Consider the following 11,950-nt stretch of genomic DNA (forward strand, 5'->3'; position numbering starts at 1 on the left):
ATTCACAGCTGATAAGTTTGCAATTGATGCAGGTACCGTTGTGCATGATGTAGACATTCCAAAAGTTGACATAGAGCGAAATGCCCTCTCATGGCTAGGTCTCTTTCCACCTATAGAAAATTTAGGCTTTTCATCACCCTCACTCATAGATTTGGTTTCTCCATGTGACATACATTCTTCAAGGTTCACTTTAGGTGTAAAGCATGGTCCGTTACTCAACCTCCATTTCTCCATCTTTCTTTCTAACTTATTTTGCTGGCGTATTGTTTTGATGACACTCTCAAGCGAACACATCCCATGCCACTAGGTTATCAGAATTTGTACTACTTTTGCACTTTTGCCATTTGAATCTGCGTGCAAAATGTACAGTAAGGTCACTGTTCAGAGGAGCTCCCTGATATACTTTGAGATACAAAAGCACACATGCTTCATATAATTCTTGCCTCAACCCCTTTAGGTGGTGTTTCTCATTCTAGTACCGCTTTAGAAGCCGTACACACAACCACTCCTTATCGATAAAATCATCATCAATGAGAAGCTTTAGGTCTTGCCCTTCTAAGATCAGCCCATATTCTAGATTAAAATCTTCCTTTGTCATACAAAACTTTGTTTGCCTGGGAAAAGACACTCTGGGTACAGTCCACCTAAGTGTAAAATTAAATATGCATGTTTACAAATCAACCAAATTTGATAAATAAAGCCAAACACAAAAACCAATAAGAAGACCTATTTTGATAGATGAGTCTGGTTTCATGCTCTTTGCCTTGGTAGGTGTACCCTTTGAATCCTTTCCTTTTGTAGGAGTTTTCATCCTAAAGAAATAGAAACACAGGATTAAAATATGTATATGCATGATTAAACATGCATATACATATGCATGATTAAACATGCAGTCATATACACACATGTACAAAATAACACACCCCCGGTAGCTCACTGAATCTCCACACAACACAGTAATGCAGTTAAAGAGAAGAATGTTGTGCATAAATGAAAACAAAGATAAAACACTGATGTACCTGTTCTAAGCGACAAATGGAAACTGATGCAATTGAAGAGAAAAGTGATGTAGATAGGGTACATCGAAAGGACACCAATGCTTGTGAAATGTGAGATAGAAAGAGAGAGAACACAGAATGGGGAGAGAGAGAGAGAGAGAGAGAGAGAGAGAGAGAGAGAGAGAGAAAGAGAGAGAGAGTAATGACATGCAAATATTAGGTACATGTAAATATTAGGCAATACAACTAATTGTGTTACTAAATCATTAAATGCTAAGACCCACAAATTTCACCTCACAAAATTTCAACCTCCCTTTTTAACATTCTAATTGGAACAAAGGACCCACTTTTTCAGTCCCAAAAACTATGTACTTTTAAGCAACAAAAACTATGTACTTTTAAGCAACAAAAGCAAACCACCTATGCGTGCTTTCACCCACTAACAACATTGTAGATAATTTGGGAAAATCCCACAACTTTGGGACCAATTTCGAGGTCCCCTTACCCCTTTTTTTCCATTAAATTTGAAAAATTTACATATAGTTTGGGACTTTTTTAATTAACTTAGAAAGTTATGTGTAGGATTTTTGACTTGGTTGGTCACTTTGTAGGCAAAGAGATAGCTTCTCATGAAATTGGGGTGTTAAGAAACACCTTTTTTTGTTGTTGTAAAGAGTCAATGTTGATTCAGGTGTTGACAAACACCTCATACAATGATGTCCTTTGATAAAAGAGTTGATAAATCCCTAGCATCCATATATGATCCATTGTATCTACATATTGTTATAAAAGCAACATCAAAGAATAGCACACAACAATATACTCCAATTCAATTAAGAAAACAAAGGTCATATGGTGTGTACAAACAATTAGATAAAAACCTGTATGACCATGTGGCCATAGTCATTACCATTCACCATACTTGAAATTAGAAATAAAAGCATATGGGAAACTACAAAATCAATTGGGAATTATCCAGAATAATGTGTGAGCCAAAATATATCATAGGAGGAACACAAGTAATATAGTTTTCAATTGCTACCAATAATATAGCCTACGCTTTCTCCATTGCATTGGTTGGTATTTTGAATGCTTCTAGAATTATTTTGCATCTTGGAATCCATGAACAAACCACAGCATCAACAAATTCCCATTGCTTTGGGTCTGCTAAGTTGTTTTCCCAACAACCTTCATATAGTTCGGCTATTGGAAGGTTTTTCTTTCTATGTTTTGGTGCCCAATATTGAATGAACACTTTCTTGTAGTTAGGGGATGAGCTATCCAGCTCAACATTTGACTTTGCAACTCCTAGCCATATTGGGAACTCGGGCTCTCCTAGCCTCACAAGAACAAAGTCACCTTTTTGCACACATCAATGTGTGGTTTAAAAACATCCTTTGGCCTCACACTTACAATAGTGGTCATTCCACTCCTCGTATCCTAAGAACTCATCTAGCTCATCTTCTATTTGTTGCATATGGTAGATTCCTGTAGTCTTTGGCCAAAACCCTCTGTAGCTCCCAACACACTTGTTTGTTGGCTTCTATAGCTCATCAACTATATTCTTCCAGTATGAAATAAGTAGCTCAATGTATTGTGTGCATGCTACTTCCTTTCCCTTCTTTTGCAACCACTTTTTACAAAACTCTAGGTAGTCCCTGATCCCTTGAACCACTGTTAGACTGTCTCTCACATAGTCAACTATAGGCACCACATCAGGGCAACCTAATGGTAGCATTGGTTTCCCTTCATTGTCTCTCTTCCACAACTCAATTCCTCCTTCTTTTGGCATCCAATCGAGTGATTTTGGATGGACTTTTGTATTGCATTACCAGAATTTCCTCTTGCATAAAAAAAATAAAATTGTAAGGGTTTTAAGTGTCCCACTAGATTTTCTTGCCCATCGCATATGTACCAGTCAATAAAGGCTTTGAAGTCTGGAACTTATCTTAGCAAAAACGATGCCGATGATGAGCTTTCACATTGCCTAAATGTATCCATTAGATGTGGAAAAGTGAATGTCATACTAGTTTGTAACTTCTATGAAAGCCTACTAAAAAATGCATCTATGTCATTAAAAAACCCAACTATACTGATTTGAAAACCCCTCAAGGACAAGTAAGCAAACAAATAGTGATTCTTATTTTCTGTTGCACAATTATTCAATTGTAGCAAAAGATTCTCTAGCAATGTGCAAAATATAGGGTTGGGTTGGGCATTTGAAATAGGCTCAGTAGATGTTGATTGTTGTTAGAGTTGAGAACCTGTAGTAACCTCTTGATGATCGAATTCTAATGACTGAACACCTGAAGTTACTTGATTACCTCCTTCAATAGTTAATAGTGACCTTTTAGTTGTAGAAACAACCAAGTCATTCAATGCTTTCAATAATGTGATGTTGCTACTTGGCATACCATCATTGTATAAATCTCCTAGGTCATGTGCTTCATTCCTTTCCAATTTCTATAAGCACAATGCAAGTGAACCAATTGTGGCATTGGGGACCGAGGGCCACAAACCGTTCAAGGAGAAATGTCCATACATCTCATGACCATGTCCATGAGTTATCATACTAGTCAATGATACTTGTAGTTGATATGCACTATCATACTCTTTTGATTTCACATGCAATCAAGGTATTGCTATCTTCTTCTGGTCCATTTTATCATGAATAATGCACAAATATTTAGCTCATTGCATCAGTGAGAACTTATGCCATGTGTAGTAGACATTTCTACAACTTTGTTGCATCATGTGTACTCTTTGATCTTCCTTTAGCTGCTTGAGACTTACTTCTACTACTGCAAACATTGCACTTGGAGAACTCGCTTGATTTTGACAGTCATATGCCAAGAGTTTTGTTGACTTCATGTTAAATGTCAACTTGCTTGTATGTGTTTGGTATCACAAGCAAGGTATCCCTAGTGCCATCTTCCATTGTTCTACTCTTATGCGGCATTCTCTCAGTTAATCTCTACAAAACTCTATGATTGCCCTTCCTATTTCTGTATGAGTTCACCCTTTTTGTATAACACCCAGATTGACATGCACTGTGGTGCGGCGAACACCATTCTCAAACTTTTCATACCAGGCTCTGCAATACACCTCCTCACCATTCAAAGCAAACACATAGTCCTTCTTTGTGGATTTTGGGTTTTGGAACCAAGTAACAAGGTGTGTGTCATACATATAGAGTGTTCTCTTTTTTAAGCTTTGACCCCGAAACTCCTTGCGCAGAGCTTGAATATTGTCACTTTTGCATGTTGACAACAACTATTTCCACAACAATCTATGGATGAAACCAATTGCACTAATTCCAACGACATTTTTCTTTTCTCTGATGGCACTATTGATGTCTTTGGCTTTGTCTTTAGAAAACAATACTTTTGTTTCCTTGAGAGTGGCTCTGTGTGAAGACATGTTCAATGTGCATGTCATATGTTTAATTCATTTTATACAAGTCCTCATATTGTTAACAAAGCACATCCATCCATTCTTATGATTATTTTGATAGGCCAACTGATAATATCGATGTTGCAAATATCATCCATGGCTGTACTAACCTCACCCCCAAATGTTTTCTCAATACTAATACCTATGTTATCGTCACCCAACACATCAAAGTTTATGGAATCATAGGGATACACATCCATGATGACTCCTCCTCCAATCTTTTTGGTTTTTCTCTCATCCCATAACTAAACTTCCTTGTCCTTCCAAGCCTCTTGATAGCTCAAACCATTAAATTCTACAGAAGGCATTGCATTTGTTGCATTTTCTTTTGGCATATGAGTCCCATCTTGCTACATCACATGCACATGCTGTAATGACCCAATACTCCATTTGACAATACCATGAAAAGCATCCCATATTGTTGATGCATCTATTGTTGGAAAGAGAAGCATTGCATCCTTCACCATACACAACTCAACCATAATTGATACATTGCCTTCCCCAATAAGCACACCTGAGCAATAGCCAATCGAGTCTATTTCACACACACTACCGATAGCAACCAACATACATGTTCACTCTATCACCGCACGTGAATCCCATCCCTACATAGAATTCAGGAAATAATGGTTACTTAGCCATCCCATCCCCTACTTGGTGAGAGTGCTAGATGTTTCTTGCATTGCATAATCGGGAGCACATGTGAATCCATTGCCTCTCAGACAAGGAAGAAGGCATTTATGCATTAGACACCACTCATAGGCCCTATAAGAATATCCCTATGGCCACTTGGACATAGGCCTTGTAAGGAGACCCATTTGGCCACCAGGTCATAGGCCTTGTAATCATTTTCTTCTCCCTCCACCATATGGAAAAACTCGTAAGGACACCCCCCTATGGCCAGTCATTCATAGGTCTTGTGATGAGCAGATCCCCTATGGCCACTCAGTCATAGTGAATGGTATGGAAACCCTCGTAAGCAAATCCCTATGGCCACTCGGTCGTAGGCCTTGTAAGTAGACCCCTATGGCGACTCAGTCATAAGCATTGTATACAATTTCTTTTCATCCACCTTAAGGAAACCCTCAAGAGGATACCTCTATGGCCACTCAGTCATAGACCTTGTAAGGATTTTCATTTCCCTCCACATTGAGTAAAATCCTCATGAGGAGACCCCTTATGGCCACTTGATCATAGGCCTTATAAGGATACCCCTATGACCACTTGCTCATAGGCCAATGTCCATGGTAGGGAGACCCTACAGCTCACATGCCTTGTAAGATCTCTATGGCCACTTGATCACATACCTTGTAAGGAGACCTCTATGGCAGCTTGGTCATAGGCATAAGATTTTTCTATCCCATCCACCTTAAGGAAACCCTTGTGAGGGGATCCCTATGGCCACTCAATCACAGGCCTTGCAAGGAGACCCTTATGGCCACTCGATCACACGATCATATTCCTTATAAAGAGACCCCTATGACCACTTGCTCATATGCCAATGTCAATGGTGGGTGGACCCTTTAGCTCAAAAGCATTATAAGCAGATCTTTTCCATCCAACTTAAGGAAAGCCTTGTGAGGGGACCCCTATGGCCATTCGGTCTCACAGGCCTTGAAGGCATTTTCTTTTCCATCCGCCTTAAGGAAACCCTTGTGAGAGGACCCCCAATCACATGCCTTGTCACAAGGGGACCCTTATGGCCCCTCGATCATAGGCCTTCTAAAGAGACCCCTATGGAGAATAGATCATATACCTTAGAAGGAGGACCCTATGATCACTTGCTCTCATAGGCCAATGTCAATGGTAGGGAGACCCCTTAGCTCAAAATCATTATACGCAAATATATGTGGCCACTCGGTCAGAGGCCTTATAAGGAGACCCCTATGACCACTCGATCATAAGCCCTCTAAGCTTTTTATTTTCCATCCACCTTAAGGAACCCCTTGTGAGGGGACCCCTATATAACAACTAGGTCACACGACTTATCACAAGGGGACCACTATGGCCACTCAGTCACTCACAAGCCTATGGAAGAACAACACGTATGCAAAAGATGAGCCAGCAGAAGGGTGCGAAAAAGGCCTGTGTGCGTGCCTCTCACAAAATAGGGCATTTTGGCACTCCTCTGGGCCCTTTGGATTTCGTTGTTTTGTGTAATGTTTGAGGATTTTTTTATGCATATCAACGCTATAAAGATCGCTATACTATGTTTACTAGCAAGAAGACCCTTTGGTCCCTTTGGATTTTGATGTTTTGTGCAATTCAAACACACGAAGAAGCTCACAGAGAACATAAAAAAGACGAATCATATACAAACTCCACAAAAGACAAATTACAATTTGAAAGAGTCCATTTATATAGATTGCAATACAATTCGGCACAACGATTCATAGAGATTGCAATAATACAATTTGAAAGAGATCGTTTACATATGAGGGTGAGATTTGTCCTACAAGGGTTGCCCGATGCTTTTTAGCTATGGGGAGCTCCTCTATTATGATGGCTTCTATTATGTCCTTGGGTGAGTTTTGTCTTGCGGATTGTAAAATTCCTATTTGGGCCAACACCTTGTCTCTATAGTTGATACCAAATGTGGTCATTACAAGAGACTTCTTAACTAATATCACATAGCTAATTGACTGGCCTAAAGTGGCCACACACACGTGCTTTGATAATGCTTTCAATGCCAAAAGTGGGAAAGTGGCAATGGGGTGAAGTCCTTATGGTTTATAACAAAATCATCCATAGGGAGAAGGGGAATATAGTGATTCAAGGTTGGGTATGGACCAATGGAACTACACGTCCCCCCACCTTGCGTGGCTCAGCTGTCGACCTCTACCACAGCCTCCTACTTTTGATCTTCATCTTCGTTAAATTTTCCTTCCAAATCAATCTTGGACCTGGTCTCATCCATATCTACCCTCTTTGGACTTTCGCCACCCATCTCCCGGTATGGCACGACCACAAGTTGGAGATTTTTCTAGGCAGTCCCTGAACCTCCTCCTTAGATACAAGAGCTTGTTCCACGCTTTTTGTTTCCTCTATCGCGATCGCCACTATGTCCTCCATAGAATCTGTCAATGGGCAAGAGGTTATCCTCAAGGTTACCTCTACCCGAATCATCTATAGGGAATTCACATTTCACCTTGTGCATGCTAGGGCATGCAAATCCCACAAGATTTTTCAATGTCATGCAAAAAAAGAAAGAGCTCCCCCCAACCACCACTAGATAAAGTTTTTATTTCTATTTTTGGAATGGGGACAGAGTCATCTTCGTCTTCAACTGCCCTGCCACAGCACTAGCCTTGAAGCGGTGAGGGTTCTCGGCCAACCCCAGCGCACCCTCGAGGGAGTCTTTTTGGACAAGCATTGATTCAATGGGACTGACAGCGGCTACCCTCCCTTGCTCACCCTTCTCTGTGACAAATCTCCGAAGGCGTAGCTAGGGGAGCTCAACCTCATCTTCTTCAAAAATGTAGAAGACAAAACATGCCAACCATGAGAGGAAGCGCTAGCCAATATCCCCTTTGCCGAGCTTACGGACTTGTTTTTTTTCAAGCTCTACGAAGTGATTTGAGAGTGCCGCCATACCTCCAAATCTTTTCAGACCCTTTGTGAAGGGTTTTTCATTATGGACTATGTGCTTGAGTAGTTTCCATGCATTGCTCTAGGGACGTCATGATGATGAGGGCTATTTAGGTGCTTTGGTGCTCTGGAGAGTGTAAAGAAAAAAACTGACACATAAAAGGGGCCTTAAGTATTTCACTGGACCAAAAAAAATGTAAAACCATATTTTTTAAAATTGCATGAGTTCAAAACTAGGTTGAGCTAGACCAAGCACACAAAAAACCAACTATGAAAATAAACCAACCATACCACAAAACCACGCCTATTCAACAAACCAAAGTATCGTAGAAAATAAATATATTTATAAAACCCTAAAACAGAGTGAGATTACAAAATAACTCCAAAATGGAGTGAGATTACAAAATGGACACTTCTAGCTTAGCCAAAGCGATGTTATCCTGTCCCCAATCCGAGGACACCTTGGTGCTTGCTTCTAGCCGCCTTCCAACCTATTCAAACACACCTCATTGTAAGTGAACTACGATAGTTATGAGCAAATACATTTGTTTAAAGAGTAAACAATCCTTACCTTCCTGCCTTGCAATTTGAAGCAAGCATTGAGGATTCCCTTGTACCCCAAGATGCGTAGGTGATCATGAACATTCAATAGACTTCAATGTTTTCTTGCTTGGACAATCTCCACCCCCACACTTGGTAAGCATATCAAGAGAGCTATGGGCTCCGCAACCTCCTCTTGAGCTTGTAAGGGAATCCATGCTCCCTTCTTCCTCATCCCCCACTCATAAAAAAATCGAATGCACAAAGTGGCACGTGCTCGGAAGAATTGAAAGGAGACACTAGACTGTACTACATTGTACTTGCACTTGAAATTCTTTCCTTTTTGCTAACCCTCCACAAGGTTCCACCCTTGGCCAAGTAAATTGACCATCTCTTCAACACCCACTACCTTGCACATACACATGATGGGCGTTTGAGACAGGCAAGCCGACAGATGAGGATCCTCACACGCCGTATAAGGCATGCATATGAGGAGGCACAGTACTGGGATATATACCACCTACTCCTGAGCAAAGATGCAGCTACTGCATGGCGCAAGATGAGAGAGCCTCGCCCTCGTACCCTGATTGAGGATCCACACACATGGCACACATGCAAAGAGCCTCTACCATATCCCTCAGTAAAACCGCCCATACCACAGCCACAGGAATCCCGCCCTACCACCTCTACTTTCTTTACCGCCTCGATGGTAGAGAGAGCTATCGGCCGGTTACAGCATGGGAGATCGGCTGACCACACAGGTATACAGAGTGAGCATCTTATTTATGCAGCTGACACACAGGGACCCTTAGTTGCTCACCTCTTTAATAGGGCACTAGTGGAGGGCCTACCAGCTGAGTGGACTATGCACACCATCGTGCCTCTCCACAAAGCGGGAGACATGCTAGACCCCAGCAACTACATGATTATCATGATTGGTCATACATTGGCCAAACTTTATGGCGCAGTGCTCGAGACAGAGTTGAGCTCATATGCAGAGAAAGAGGGACTGTGAGCACCAAGGCAAGCTGGATTCCGACGAGCTTTCTCCACTATTGACCATATATTCACTCTGAGATGTCTGATTGACCAGGCTAGGGCGTGGGAGAAGAGATTATACTGCTGCTTTGTGGATTTCCGCAAAGCATTTGACACGGTGCCATGAGAGAGACTCTTCCAATGCCTACAGTCATTGGGGATCCCATCAGAGATGGTTTGGGGCATCTATGCTTTATATGAGCAGGTCCTCGGGCGCATACGATGCCCCGGGGGGCTATCTGATGTTATTGCTAGCACCATAGGTGTGAAGCAAGGATGCCCACTCTCTCCTATACTATTTGGGCTATACATCGATGAGATGGCTGACTTCATTGGTCACGGTGGTGGGGACGGGGTAGACATCTCAGGTACCACAGTCCACATTCTGCTATATGCAGATGATATTATTCTGGTCTCTGAGTCGCGGATGGGACTACAACACCATCTCCATGCACTCGATGACTTCTGCACACAGAGGGGGCTTACAGTGAACCTTGGGAAAACCAAGGCCATGATTTTCCACACCTCACGGCCGGTTCGACGACAGGCCATCTTCACATTAGCAGGACAGGTAGAGGTGGTAGACTCATATGTGTACCTGGGGATTACATTTACGACTCCGCCACGAAGATTTACTATGGCACAGGCAACCAGGGATAGACTCACACGAGGGTATGCAGCTCTGGCCGTGCTAGAGAGACAGTGTCACCAGGCACACTTCCAGGAGCCCCGCACGAAGGGGTGGTTGTTTGACACACTAGTCACCCCTGCTTTGATGTACGCTGCAGCAGTATGGGCACCACCCAGGCTCGCCACCTCCACATGGTCTCAGATAGAGAGGCCTCAGATTCTCATGCTCTCACGGATGATCCGCAGCAAACCCTCCGTCCCACATGACATTGTCTGGATGGAGTTTGCTGCAGCTCCTATGCTAGCAGAGGCCCTCTTCCAGAGGATCTGCTTCATACAGAGGATCAGAGAGATGCCATCAGATCGACTCTCACATAGAGCTTTTGAGGCGTCCAGGCAGCTCGCAGAGAGTGGAGATAGGAGATCATGGTATTCACAGATGATACAGTGGCTCACTCAGCATGGTCTTGACATAGATCACCTGCCACCTTTCCAGTATGATCTACATGCACCACACATCCACCTCTTTCACAGTGAGAGGAACAGAGTCCTTCGGCAGGATTTAGGGCAACGATACACTCAAGAGACTTGGATTACACCCAGTCAGCCGAAGATGCTTTACTATAGAGATTAGTTTATGCGTATCTCAGCGGATGGATTCATATAGAGACCTGGATACATGGATGTGTACATGCCTCACAGTGCCCGAGTGGTGATTGGCCAGCTCAGAGTGTCATCACACCAGCTTGAGATTGAGGCAGGTAGGGCAGCACGGATCCCCAGAGCAGAGAGGATATGCAGGCTATGCCAGGAGGAGGTTGAGAGTGAGGAACATTATGTATGCAGATGCAGCGCATATAGTGTCATTAGAGAGAGATACACCACCATCTTCAGTGGACATCCCTCACTCCGCCACATCATGGAGTCCGCAGACCAGTGCAAATTTGGCCAATTCTTGCTAGAGACAGTGCGCCACAGAGAGACACTGCTATGGACTCATACCACAGGGAGAGGTGGGCGACAGCTCCAGCCCACTGATTTCTTCCAGAGATCTATCCCAGTGCCTATCCTGACATAGCAGGGGGTTACACTTCAGCGCGCTGTGGACCTCCGAGCCAGACGGAGACCGAGAGCACCAGGCTACCAGACTCCCATACTACATCAGAGGGAGATCACAGAGATACGGGCTCGATATCAGCACCATATCCAGGAGCGGCTAGCTCACTTACACTCACACTCAGAGATCATGCTCCGAGGTATTTTTGCCTCACCACTTACACTCACACTCGGAGATCATGCTCCGAGGTATTTTTGCCTCGCCATCGCCTATGTATCACATATTACACCCCCATTATGGTACTGGTTGGAACTAGACAGATCTGCATTGCATTCTTATACCCTGCGCATATAGGTTGCATACCGAGCCTCTAGCAGTAGTGCTCCATCCATCACACCCCCCCACTAGCTCAGTACTTTCATAGTTTATTTCATGTTCATTTTGTCCTTTTTTTTCTAGACATCCAGAAGACATTGACAGTTGTACGTTGATTTGTCTCATAGGTCGAGTTCGGCCTCTAGTAGACGTTAATACAGCATTCTTTCTTTCTTCTCTCATAGGTCGAGTTTGGCCTCTAGTAGACGTTAATACAGCTCTCTCTCTCTCTCTCTCTCTCTCTCTCTCTCCCCCCAAGAAACCATCAAAA

The sequence above is a fragment of the Cibotium barometz genome, chromosome 59, assembly GCF_041138505.1.
Source record: "Cibotium barometz isolate CiBa-2024 chromosome 59, ASM4113850v1, whole genome shotgun sequence".
NCBI classification, from domain to species: Eukaryota; Viridiplantae; Streptophyta; class Polypodiopsida; order Cyatheales; family Cibotiaceae; genus Cibotium; species Cibotium barometz.